Below are 12,278 nucleotides of genomic sequence, written 5' to 3'. Positions count from 1 at the left end.
GGGTGAGCCTCAAAGGAATTGCAAGCTCATAAGCCATTGCTTATGTTTGGATTTGGAATTGCAATTGGCTCTAGTGGATCAGATCCTCACCACAGACTTTGAATGGCACCAGCTACAGAGAGAAGGGGCTTGAGGGAGGAAGCCAGAAACAGGGAATCAAAGTTTTTTTCAGAAATTAATATTCATGATAGTATGATTGTAAGCTCATTTACATTTAATTTGTTTTTTCTTTTCTTAATTTAATAAAATGTCTCTCCTGCCTTCTCATATGTCCTCTTGAATTATCCTTTTTAGCATTTCCTTTCCTCTTGTCATTCCCACACATCGCACTTCCCTCTTTATTTCTTTTTAGATTTCACTTTAAACCATATCCTACTTGGGAGGTCCCAGATCTCTGAAAGAAGTGAGGGCTGTCCCCTTTCCAGGGACAGACTAGTGAGAACAAAAGTTGAAAAGCATTTTTTCCATCATTGTTACGTATTCCCCTAAAGACATTACCCAAGAAGTACTGGGCAGAAACAACAGAGGACAAGTCGTCTGCTGGCAAGACAGTCTGTCTCACTTCTTTGACCCAATCTGGAAAACTTTTGTGGATGGTAGTGCTCAACGGAAGCTCCAGGCATGAGAATCTTGTGATACCAGGCCCTGTGCAGTTGTGTGAGTTACTTCTCTGGGTTACTATTAGAATTATCACTACACCCATTCATAAAAAAAGGGAGAAGTCTCCTACGAAGATCTTCAAAGAAGTTGTGGGTTTGGGTTTTTTTTTGTTGTTTTGAGTTTGGGGATTTTTTTTTTCTGTATTGCACATTTCCCCCAGTTTTTCCTAAATGAGCTGTGTCTTAATTTTTTTAAAATAATTTTTTGCATGAACATGTCTATCGCATGACTCCTACAAGATGAACAGAACCAGTGTTAGAATAAACTGGAATCTTTTGTCAATTATTCTAAAATTCAGTCAACCCTTTGGAACAGATCCTGCAGTCATAACAATGAGAATAACAACAGTATCTTTGAAGAAATAAAATCACATAAGCTGGACCCAACTAGTGGATAAATTCAGAGAATGCTAGCATGAGAATGCCATCAATGAGAAGACAATTGGTCAGGGCAGATATAGACACATAATATGAAGCAGTGAAAAATTTAGGTTAGATCATGGAGCAAGTAGACATGAACTGTGGGACCTCACAGCCATGAATCCAACAAATGATCTGCAACTGAACATTGCTTTACTTCTGTGTGAGCAGCTGATGTACACACCAAAACTGAGACTGAAAGAAAAAAACGTATCATAGCTCAGTCCATTGCCAGGCTTGTTTCGTGTTTCATTTATGGTAGTCTCATGATGCCAGAAAACACATGTTCCTAAGTAGCTGTAAATGGCATAGTTATATTATCATCACAGGAACACCTCTAAAACCTGTAGCACCTATAGCAGCTCCAATATGAGCCCTCAATTTACCCTAATGCAGGCAAGAGAGTTATTCTGAACTGGTGAAAACACAGTCTGTGTAACCTTAAGCCAAGCCATTTAGCAGGGTAGCTGTAATTTTTGCTGTCAGTGCTTACTTCATGCATCACTAGAACTACCTCCAAAGCCTTCACCTCATCACTGGGTCAGTCAGTAACTTTTCTCTCTTTTTTTTTCTCTCAGACTGCTCTTGGAGCTTGAAAAAAGCAGCAGTGGAAGTGGTAAAGTGCTGTCATGAGAGAGTCTGATTCTTCTCTGTGGGTGCATTTCCACACAAAGGAAGGATAAATCTCTTCTGCTGGACACTCATGTACTTTTCTTTCTACCTTCCTCTGACTATATGTTTTGTAATGCAAAGATAGTCCTGAACAGCATTCCCTTCTCACTCCTTATCAAGCACATACAAAATATTGCCTACAGTTTCCTTTCCTGAGATTTACTTCTATTAACTCTAGTACCATTACTTACTCAACTTTGGGTTTCTGTTTTAGAGGATCCTAGAGTATTCACCTCCATCTCTGTCAAGCTCTCCTTGCCCTTCCAGCCATTTGCCACTGCCATTTTTCATTTTGGCACAAACAGGACTTAACGTATGCTAGAAAACGCAAAAAGATTAGATTAACCCCTGATAAGAATCATGTATCAGATCATTTATGATCAGGATTCTAGAGCTGGAAAACCACAGACCCTCTATATCGAAACAATCTTTGCAGTATGAGCAGCTGCATTACAATCATGATTTCTCTTCATCTTTTGCATCACCTGGGGAACAAGTAGCCCGTGTCATGTCTTTCAGTGGTATTTGTAGCGCAGGGGCAGTTTCATCTTCTTGAAATCTCTGGAAAACAGGAAAGGAAGGATTTAATATATTCTCTGAAGGCCACAAAAAAACTGTTCGATGAATTGAATTGGATTGAGCCAAGCATCTGCTTGTTCAAGAAACAATGGAAGATAACAGCCACTGAAGATGGCAAAAAACAGAAGCTAAGGAAAGGATGTAAGAGAGTGCAAGAGCTGGACTTAACTCAGGGATATAACTCCTGTGCCAGTAACACTGTGCTTAGAAGTTACAATGGCAAGCCATTGTCAGAAGTGAGTCCTACATGATCGACTTCCTTCTTGAAATGCTTGTACACCAATGTATGCAGTATACAGAATAAATAGGAGGAGCTGGAAGTCTGTATGGGCAAGCGGCTATGATCTGGTGGCTATTGCAGAGACATGGTGGGACTCATATGACTGGAATGTGGTCATGGGTGGCTATGCACTTTTTAGGAAAGACAGGCCAGCCAGGTGACGTGGTGGAGTTGCTCTTTATGTGAAAGAGCAGCTGGAAGGTACTGAATTCTGTCCAGGTGAGGAGGAGGGGCAAATTGAGAGTTTGTGGGTTCGAATTAAGTGTCAGGCTAACATGTGTGACACTGTTGTGGGTGTCTATTGCAGGTCACCTGATCAGGATGGGGAAGTTGATGAGGCCTTCTACAGGCAGCTGGGAGCAGCCTCAAAATCACAGGCCCTGGTTCTCATGGGGGATTTCAACTACCCAGACATCTGCTGGAATGCCTACACAGTTAGTCACCTACAGTCCAGAAGGTTCCTTCAGCACATCCATGATAACTTCTTGATGCAAATGGTGGATGTGTCAACCAGGAAAGGAGCACTACTGGATCTTGTACTCACAAACAAGCAGGGTCTGGTTGAAGTGGCGAATGTTGAGGGCAACCTTGGCTGCAGTGACCATGAGCTGATATAGTTCAGGATCTTGTCTGGTAGGTACAGTACACCAAGCACTATCAGAACTCTGGACTTTAGCAGGGTACACTTTGGCCTTTTCAAGCAATAGCTAGGGTACATCCTATGGGACAGGGTATTAGAGGATGAAGGGGCCCAAGAAAGTTGATCTATATTCAAGGATCACTTTTTCCAAACTCAGGATCAGAGCATCCCAGCAGCTGGAAATAAAGAAAGGGAGTGAGGACACCTCCATGGTTAAATAGGGAAGTGTTGGGGAAACTCAAAGTAAGAAGAGAGTATATAGATCATGGAAGGAAGGGGTGGCCACTTGGGATGAAGACCGTAGTCAGAGGATGTAGGGAGGCAACTAGAAAAGCTAAAGCCTTGTTGGAGTTGTACCTTGCAAGGGAGGCCAAGGACAAGAAGAAAGGCTCCTTCAAACACACTGCAGACAAAACTAACCCTAGAGGCAGTGTAGGCCCACTGTTCAATAAGGCAGGTGCCCTGGTGACAAAGGATACAGAGAAGGCAGAGATACCGAATGCCTTCTTTGCCTCTGTCTATACTGCTGGAGACTGTCCTCAGGAGCCCCAGACTCCAGATGAAGTCAGGTAAAGGAGGAGTTTTATGTGGTTAATGAGGACTGGGTTAAGGATCAGTTGAGCCATCTGGAGGTACATAAATCCGTGTGCTCTGATGGCCCCTGGGAGTCCTGCTGGACAGCAGTATGAGCATGACCCAGCAATGTGCCCTTGTGCCCAAGAACACCAATGGCACCCTGGGGTGCATTAGAAGGAGGGTGATAAGTAGGTCGAGAGAAGTTCTCCTCCCCCTTACTCTTGTGAGTGCATCTGGAATATTGTGTCCAGTTCTGGGCCCCTCAGTTCAAGGACAGGGAGCTGTCGGAGAGAGTTCAGCACAAGGCCACAAAGATGATGAAGGGAGTGGAGCATCTGCCTTATGATGAAAGGCTGAAGGAGCTGGGGCTCTTTAGCTTGAGGAAGACGAGACTGACGGGTGACCTCATTAATATTTACAAACACGCAATGAGTGGGTGTCAGGAGGATGGAGCCAGGCTGTTCTTAGTGATGTCCAGTGATAGGACAATGGGCAACGGGTACAAGCTGGTTCCAAAGAAATACAGGGAAGAATTTCTTCACTGTGAGGGGGATGGAGCACTGGAACAGGCTGCTCAGATGGGTTGTGGAGTCTCCTTCTCTGGGGACATTCAAAACCCACCTGGACGAGTTCCTGTGTGACCTACTCTTGGTGGTCCTGCTCTGGCAGGGGGGTTGGACTAGATGATCCTTTGAGGTCACTTCCAACCCTTAAGATTCTGTCATTCTGTGACACATTCATCACTTATGTGGGATACAACCATTTTTAACATATTTTGCGGCACTGACAGATAATTATGATTATAGAATGATAGAATGGTTTGGGTTGGAAGGGACCTTAAACACTGTCTGCTTCCAAATCCCCTGCCATGGGCAGGGACTTCTACCAGTAGGCTACATTGCTCAAAGACCCATCCAATCTGGACTTGAACACTTCCAGAGATGGGGCACCCATCTCTGAGCAACTTGTTTCAGTGCCTCACCATCCTCACAGTGAAGGACTTTTTCCTTATATCTGATCTAAATCTCTCCTCTTTCAGTTTGAGGACACTACCCCTTGCGCTATCACTACATGTCCTTGTAAAAAGTCTCTCTCCTCCTTTTTTGTAAGCCCTCTTTAGGAGTCTGCTCTAAGGTTTCCCTGGATCCTTCTCTTCTCCAGACTGAACAAGTCCAGCTCTCTCAGCCCATCTGCATGGGAGAGGTGCTTCAGCCTTCTGATCATCTTTGCGGCCTCCTCTGTACTTGTTCTAACAGGTCTATGTCATTCTTAGCTTCGTTTTGAACCTGTTATGTGACAAGAAAACCAAAATAAAATGAAACAAAAAATTACATTGATGTGTAGTTAGTCATACCTTATTATAAAGGTACACCCACCAATGCATTCAGATTTCAAGAAAAATTTAATTTTCCTCATGAAAAGAAAACCATGAGCCACTAAATCAAGAAAATTAGAAGCTGACAGACTGTTTAATTAGAAGGAAAACAAAATTGATGCTTTTCTTCAAAGAAATACATGTCCCATGGAGTTGATATTGGAAGATGAAGCATTCAGTAACTCCAACACGATCCAGCAAAGGTGATGCAGGAAAGCACCTTTCCTCCTCACTCTGCCAGCTCTACCCTTCCCCCTACATTCCTCCAGCCTTGCTGAGTGCCTCAAGGGGCCAGTGGCTAGTAGTTTCTCTTGGATGCTCTGTCCTTCACAACTTTCCTTGCTCTGGAGCAGGATCCTTGCAACTGCAGTTCCTGTCAGGAAGTTGCAGCTCTGGCACAGGCAGCACAGGGTTTGGTGGGTGAAGCTGCTGGAAATGGTGGGGACTGATTCACAGCAGACCAGGGCTGCTGCTGGCTCTGCTGCCAGTGCTGCCATACCACAGGAAATTCACCCCTCCACAGCAGTTTTGTTGATTTCACAGAGTGGGGAAGGAAGAAACACTGCAACAGATTTGCTCCTCCTTGTTGGGTAAGGAAGCTGAAACATCGCCTTGCAGCATGAATTGGGAAGGATAATTGGAACTTTTCCATTCTGGCAATGAAAAGCATAAAAGTCATGAGCAATATGCAGATGAAATGTCATATTCCTCAAGCAGGAAACTGGGTCACGTTATATTTAAAGACTAGGGATGAGACAACCTTGATGGCAGATGAAATGTTCCTGCTTTGAAAATAAAGCAACAGGCACCACAGGACGCTTGGCTGGAAACACATTTCCTTGTTCTGTTTTTGCATTTGAATTTCCAATAAAACTTGAACAGCCTGACTAATACCAATGGTTTAGATGTAAGCAAAAGCAGAGCTGGAAGGTATGATGACAGAGCGGCTGGCAGAGCAGCAATCTTATAAAAATACCTTGTGTGTACACACGAGCTCTCCTTTAGAAGGAGTGGTGTTTTCGTGCTAATATTTAGGTCTTTTGGACTGCTGTGCCATTGAGAGCCCTGGAGCTTTTCCAGCCTCCAGTGAGATGTGAAGCTGAGGGCTGGTGCTCTCAGGCACGTACATTCTCTTTCCTACAGTTTCTAAGGGAAAACAAAGGTAATTTTTTGGTGACAAAAAATAGACATGTTAGGAAGTTAATTTTGGAACGAGATAAAATGCAAATCACCAACTGGTCATTGTAGTAGTTTTAAAAACAAACATGATGGTATCTTGCATTTTAAGTATGCAAGTACCAAATTGCAGAATATATTTCATTGAACTAAGGAAGCATCAGTCTTGTTTGCATGTTTTGACTCTCCAGGACAAGAAGAGGGACACTTTGATAAGGCAAATGGGATGAAGGTAAGGAAGAAAATAGCGAGGACCCTGGAAATGGGGAGACACACTGGACACCAGTCTGTGCAGAAGCACTGTATGGCTGGGGACTTTTCTCCTCCAGGGTGCCTGTACCCCACAGAGGCAAGCTCCAAGCAGAGGTACAATCTTCTTCCAGGAATCTCTTCCAAACCCATCTCAATTTCTAGCATAAGATTATTTTCTGAGATTTTAAACTATTTTATTGGCACCCAGAAAATTCCTCTCTCCTGTCAGGAGAATTCCTAGATGGGAAACCAGCTGCCTACTAGCTCCACTAAAAGCCACTGAGCTGAACTGGAAATAACTTTTCAAAGTTAAGAAACTAAGTAAAGAAACTAAGTCCAGAAATGGACTTGTTCAGTTCCTGTGGAGTGGACCTAAGGTGACCAAGCTCTGCAACACAGCTGAACCAATGTACCCTTGGGCAGACCTGGGTGTATGACTCCTCCTGTAGATCTAGATCCACAAGCCACACACTTAGACAGTATAATGCTGGTGGCAACAGAGTTGGGGCAAAATTATGTGATGTGGAAAATTCCTTCCCCATGTTCTCATTCTGTTATTGGCATGAAGAGACAGAAACCACACTTGTAAGCCTAACTGGGAACAAATATGTATGCAAGTCATATAAGCATGTATTATCTTTTGGGGATTGTGTATTTTCAGATTTAATCTCGCTGTTGAAGCTCAGCATACCAGCTTTAGCTAATTAAGGAATTTTCAACTACTCAGCTTGGGTTAAATTTAAGGTTTAAAGAATAAAGGGAACATACAATACAGATGACCTATAATTAAATGCTGCTATAGCTTCAAATGAAATTAATCTTCATTTTCAGCTACAATATGAATTAATAGGAGGCCTATGAATACTCTGAAATCTTTAATGACATGTTCTTCCCATTTGGAAGCAGAAGAAGGATTATCTGCTTCTAAATGCAACTCCAAATACACTGCATGAGTTTGAACTTATGGAAAAATCAGGAGACCAAAATTAGATGAGATAGTTGCTGTGTCCTGTTTTCTAGTAAGGTTTTAATGCCCAGAAAGTGAGACAGGAGTTGGAAATCGGTGTTGCATCTGGTTGCTGCTGCAAGGTTAGAGTATCCCAGCACAAAGAAAATACAGAGGGGAAATGAACGAAAAAACTTGAAAACTGGGCTATGAGCAACTTGAAGAGGAAGGGGGTTTTTTGTGTGCTTTTGTTCTATGTAACTGGGAGTAGACGTGTAAGTATCTCTATGAAATCTTTTTTTTTTTTTTTTTTAATGGTAATAGAAAAGTAGAAGCTTGATCATCCCTAAAATTACATTCTTGTTCCTCAAATAAATTTTCTGTCCCTCAATTTCAAGACATCCAAGCAATTATATATTAGTTGTGTCTCAGTTTCAGAGGATCGCAAAGTTGTCTGTTGCAGGGAAATGAATTTATTAGGTCCCAAATCAGTATTAAATAACACTACTTGTCAATGAGCGTATTTCAGTCTTGTAAGGGAACTCTAGGGCTTTGACACAAAACAATCTGCCTGGTAAGGTATTTCCAGGACTTTTCTAATGATCTTGATATTGAAATTACTTCTCAAAGCAGAGTCAACAGAACTAAGTAAATAATTACAAAACTGTACTGATGTCAGAAGTAGCCTATTTCTTCCCTCTACAATATTTTGTTTCCCGTCCTTGTAATAGCATTGCAAGTTCCAGACTGTTAAATACTTCTGAACACTGCATTTGCCTAATCCAGTTATGGGGAAATAATACTGAAACCTTTGGCTTTATTTGAATAAAAATAGCTTCTGCCAAAAATTCCAACGTGAGGACTAATGAGCTAAGAACTTAGCTGATATACCTCCCTGCTAGCTTGTAGAGCTGGCACTGTCCTAGATGTAACAGGATGGTAAATTTGCTCACACTGAACTCCATCTTGCCTATAACTAGGTAGAATGCAGATTTAAGTAATCCCATCCTCTTGTGCTATACAAATACATAGGTTTGGCAGACCTCAAGTTAACCTTAGTGGAAAGTCAGAAAGAGGAAAATAAAAGGTTTATGTTACACAAGTCATATGACAACAAACTGTGACCAAAGCTGGAAGGAAATGATCCCTTTACAGCTGCCATCAAGAAAGGAAGACCTAGAAGTGCTAAGGAACCAACCGGAAAGTCCAAAGTCAACTTGCCAGTAATGCCAAAAACCACTAAGCTGAGATAAGCATCTTTCAGTGAGTTATTTTGCAGCATCCTGTCTATCTCTCAGAGTAGCCTATCTCTCACAGTATTTCTGTACTGTCATGGTGCTGTTTTCACATGGGTATAGCTGAATGAACTTTCAATATACTGATTTGTCTCAAATGTCAGCCTAAAGGCTAGAACATGAAGTTAGTAATGGATAATTTACCCTGGCGTCTTTGGATATCTTAGTTGCATGGTTAATTTTATTTGTGTGGAGAATGGATTTTTTAAGTCCTACTGAGAACCAGGCTTTAAAAGCACTGGTTTCAACTTTTGTGATTGTATCACAAGACTCTGCAGATTTGTTTATTCTCCCTCAGGCCTCAGTTGCTGGTTTAAAATAGGAAAATCTCCCCTTCCATTTTGAAGCAGGGACAGCCCTCAAAGTTCACAGGAAGAGCCATCACTGTGTTTGGTGCTGAGAAGAAGAGCCGAGCCCCATGACCAGCCTAAGATTTTGCCCTTCTTCCCAATTTCTCCAATGCTGCCTAAGTTGAAAAAAAAAAGGACTTGCATTAACTTCTGCAGTTACAATTTTCATTATTATGGATTCCCACAAGCCTTCTGTTGGGGACTTAATAGGCTTGCCAAGCAATGCTGAAAGTGAAAGTTGGCACTAGTGGTTGGAGATATTGTGACCTCAGCCAGTAGGATTTAACACCGCTATTAATTTTGAAAGGCAGAGATACTGCTCTCTCTCTGCTGTCTAGTTTAGGAGGGGAAGTGATTTTATGACTTCGTGGACATCTGGGTAAACCACCACACTCATGAAACATGCTCAGTTAAAAAATATGGAGCCAGTGACAGTCATAGTTGAAAACTTATCAATTTATATTCTTCACCAAATTTTTGTAATTAATATACCGGTCTCCTTTGTGCACCAGCCATAAGGAAGTAAAAGGAAATTCTGCTGAATTTTCAATCTTATTGAAATTGATTGTTGTGCAAGTAGACAAAGTGAAGGTTCTTTGTGTCAAATGTTTAAATGAAGTTCATGTCTTATTTTGCCTCCAGAGAAGGCAAGGCAATGTGAAGTAAAATCTGAGTTACATTTCCAGTTGCAGAGGTGCAGCACAAAGGGTCATTGGAAGATGCAATTGTACAAGTGAGAATTTTTTTTTTTATAAAGTGACATGTGATAACGTACTGATGGATAACTATTTTTGGAAAGCTTTTGCAATTCTGCGGGAAAGCTATGCTTAAGAGCTTTATCTTTTTCCGAAGAATTTCTTATTGTTTGAAAGAGAGTGACAATGTAGATTTTCTTTAGAGAATTTCACAATCAGATATTGACTAGTGGTTCTGAACCAGAGGTAAGTCCAGGAATAGAAAAAAACCAGTTTTTTGATAAAAGTGCTATTTCTGTGTAAAGTAATATTTCTATCAGAGTTTTGATTTTCATCTGAAGAAAAATGAAAACTATAAGAAAATGTACTCTATTATTTTTGTTTTAAAGGGAAAGAAAGAATAAAGAGGAGGCTGAACACAAAGTCCTACCAATTTCCAGTAACATTTAACTTTCTTATTATTGTTTAAACTCTTTCCCTGATTTGATAAGGGTTTTTGTAGACAGAGGTAGAAAATCTCTTCCAAACTAACTCTGCCTCTCATAACTTTTGAGTACTGGTTCTTGCAGTTTACTTACACTTAATTACACATCTGGATTACAGCATCCAGATGTGTCCTGTTTTTTTCCTAATTGAATAGATGGTTTATATCTCACAAAGTCAATGAATCACGAATCACTGCTAATAAATATATTTTATATTCCTTTAACTTACTTTATTTTAAAAAGCCATATAATGAGTAATCCACATTCCAAGAAAGTCAGATAATCATGCCTAGGAGACTGAGAATGTACTTGAAGATCCTGGAACTGATACCTCAAGTATTAGGAATATTTTGAAAAAGTAAAACATATTTGTAACACTTCTATCAGTGTACAGAATACTCCTTTTACAGTGAGACATCGTCTGACTTGCATGGATGTTTTTCCTCTATTTTGTGAAAATATGCTAACATTTCTTTCTAAAAAGCTAATGGCCCAAAGGAACACAACCTAGCTCCAAATTCCCTGACTCTTATTCATCATACTGTTCTGCAGGCCAAAACACTTAGAAATAGGCTCTCCTGTTGATTCTTTTTTCCTAGTCATTATTACACCTGAATGAAACTCCAATGTAAATTAAAAAAAGAAAAAAAATATAGTAATATATGTGTAATGCAAAGGAAGAAGCCATAGTCTGAAAATATGTGACCTTCAGAAAGTGTCTGTCACTGGCAGAATACAAAAACACAAGAGAGAATGAAGAATACCTGAGTTCCTACAGAACAAACATGCGAGATCTGTTCTCTGTATCCGTACGCATAGTAATCATACTGCGCTAATGATGTCCACGTTTCAGTCTCTCAGGATCAGAAAAAGGAGAAAAAATTTAAGGTATCATATGATACAGATGACATATGTATATTCTTATTTCTTTTAAAAATTTAGATAAACTTTCTCCTGATCTTTTCTTTATATGTGTTGGAGAAAGAAGCACAAAACACTGGCAATACAAAAAGGAAGGATCTAAAACGTGGCATATGTGATATATATTTATTTCTGCCATTCTGTAATTGAAAAGCATACTGAAAGCATTTGTGGATTTAAACAAAAAAAGACTCTGAAAGTCAATATACAAATCTATTCACAGATCATGCCATCAGTGGCATTACATTTGGATATGCACATTGGTAAAATACACTGTTTAGACTTTCTGGATTTGTGTGCAAACAAAAGCTCTTGTGTGGTGCGCAGGTTTTCGTGTTGAAACAAACATGTTCCAAAAAGCCTGAAAAATCCAAACTTTAATTCCAAGTATGTACTCTAATGCAAGGGAAGCACGAAAAAAGCAGCACTGGGTTTCAGCTAATTGTTTGCCTTAGTATTTCTAGTACCCTAAGCTCTGTTTCCTGTGATTTTGGGAATATGTTTTGATTTTGTTCTTGGCTGTATCCTTTGATGCTCAGTCTCAGTCGAGGCTAAGGCTTAACCACATCACTGTTTTGATGAAAGTGGAGCAAGATACATGCAGCCCTAAAGGGCCAACCCACAACAAGTTTTAATAAACATAGTGTGAGAAAATGGAAGCATCAAGATTCCTGTACTGTGACTGGAAAGCATTTGATACAGATTTTTGAAAAAGAAAGCCACCATATTTTCTGTAAGAAATCCCTAGGTACAAGTGCTTAGGATCAAATATTTTCATCAAAAAAAATAAAACCTGGTATATCTTACTGTTTTATCGTCTACTTAAATAGTGTATGCAGAAGAGGGATATGCTGAGGGATATGATTTAGTTTAGTGACAGGCTTGGCAATGTGAGGTTAGTGGTTGGACTTGATGATCTTAAAGGTCTTTTCCAGCCATAATAACTCTATGATTCTA

Source organism: Colius striatus, chromosome Z (assembly GCF_028858725.1).
Source record: "Colius striatus isolate bColStr4 chromosome Z, bColStr4.1.hap1, whole genome shotgun sequence".
In the NCBI taxonomy this organism is placed as follows: domain Eukaryota; kingdom Metazoa; phylum Chordata; class Aves; order Coliiformes; family Coliidae; genus Colius; species Colius striatus.
This window is presented reverse-complemented; position numbering follows the sequence as displayed.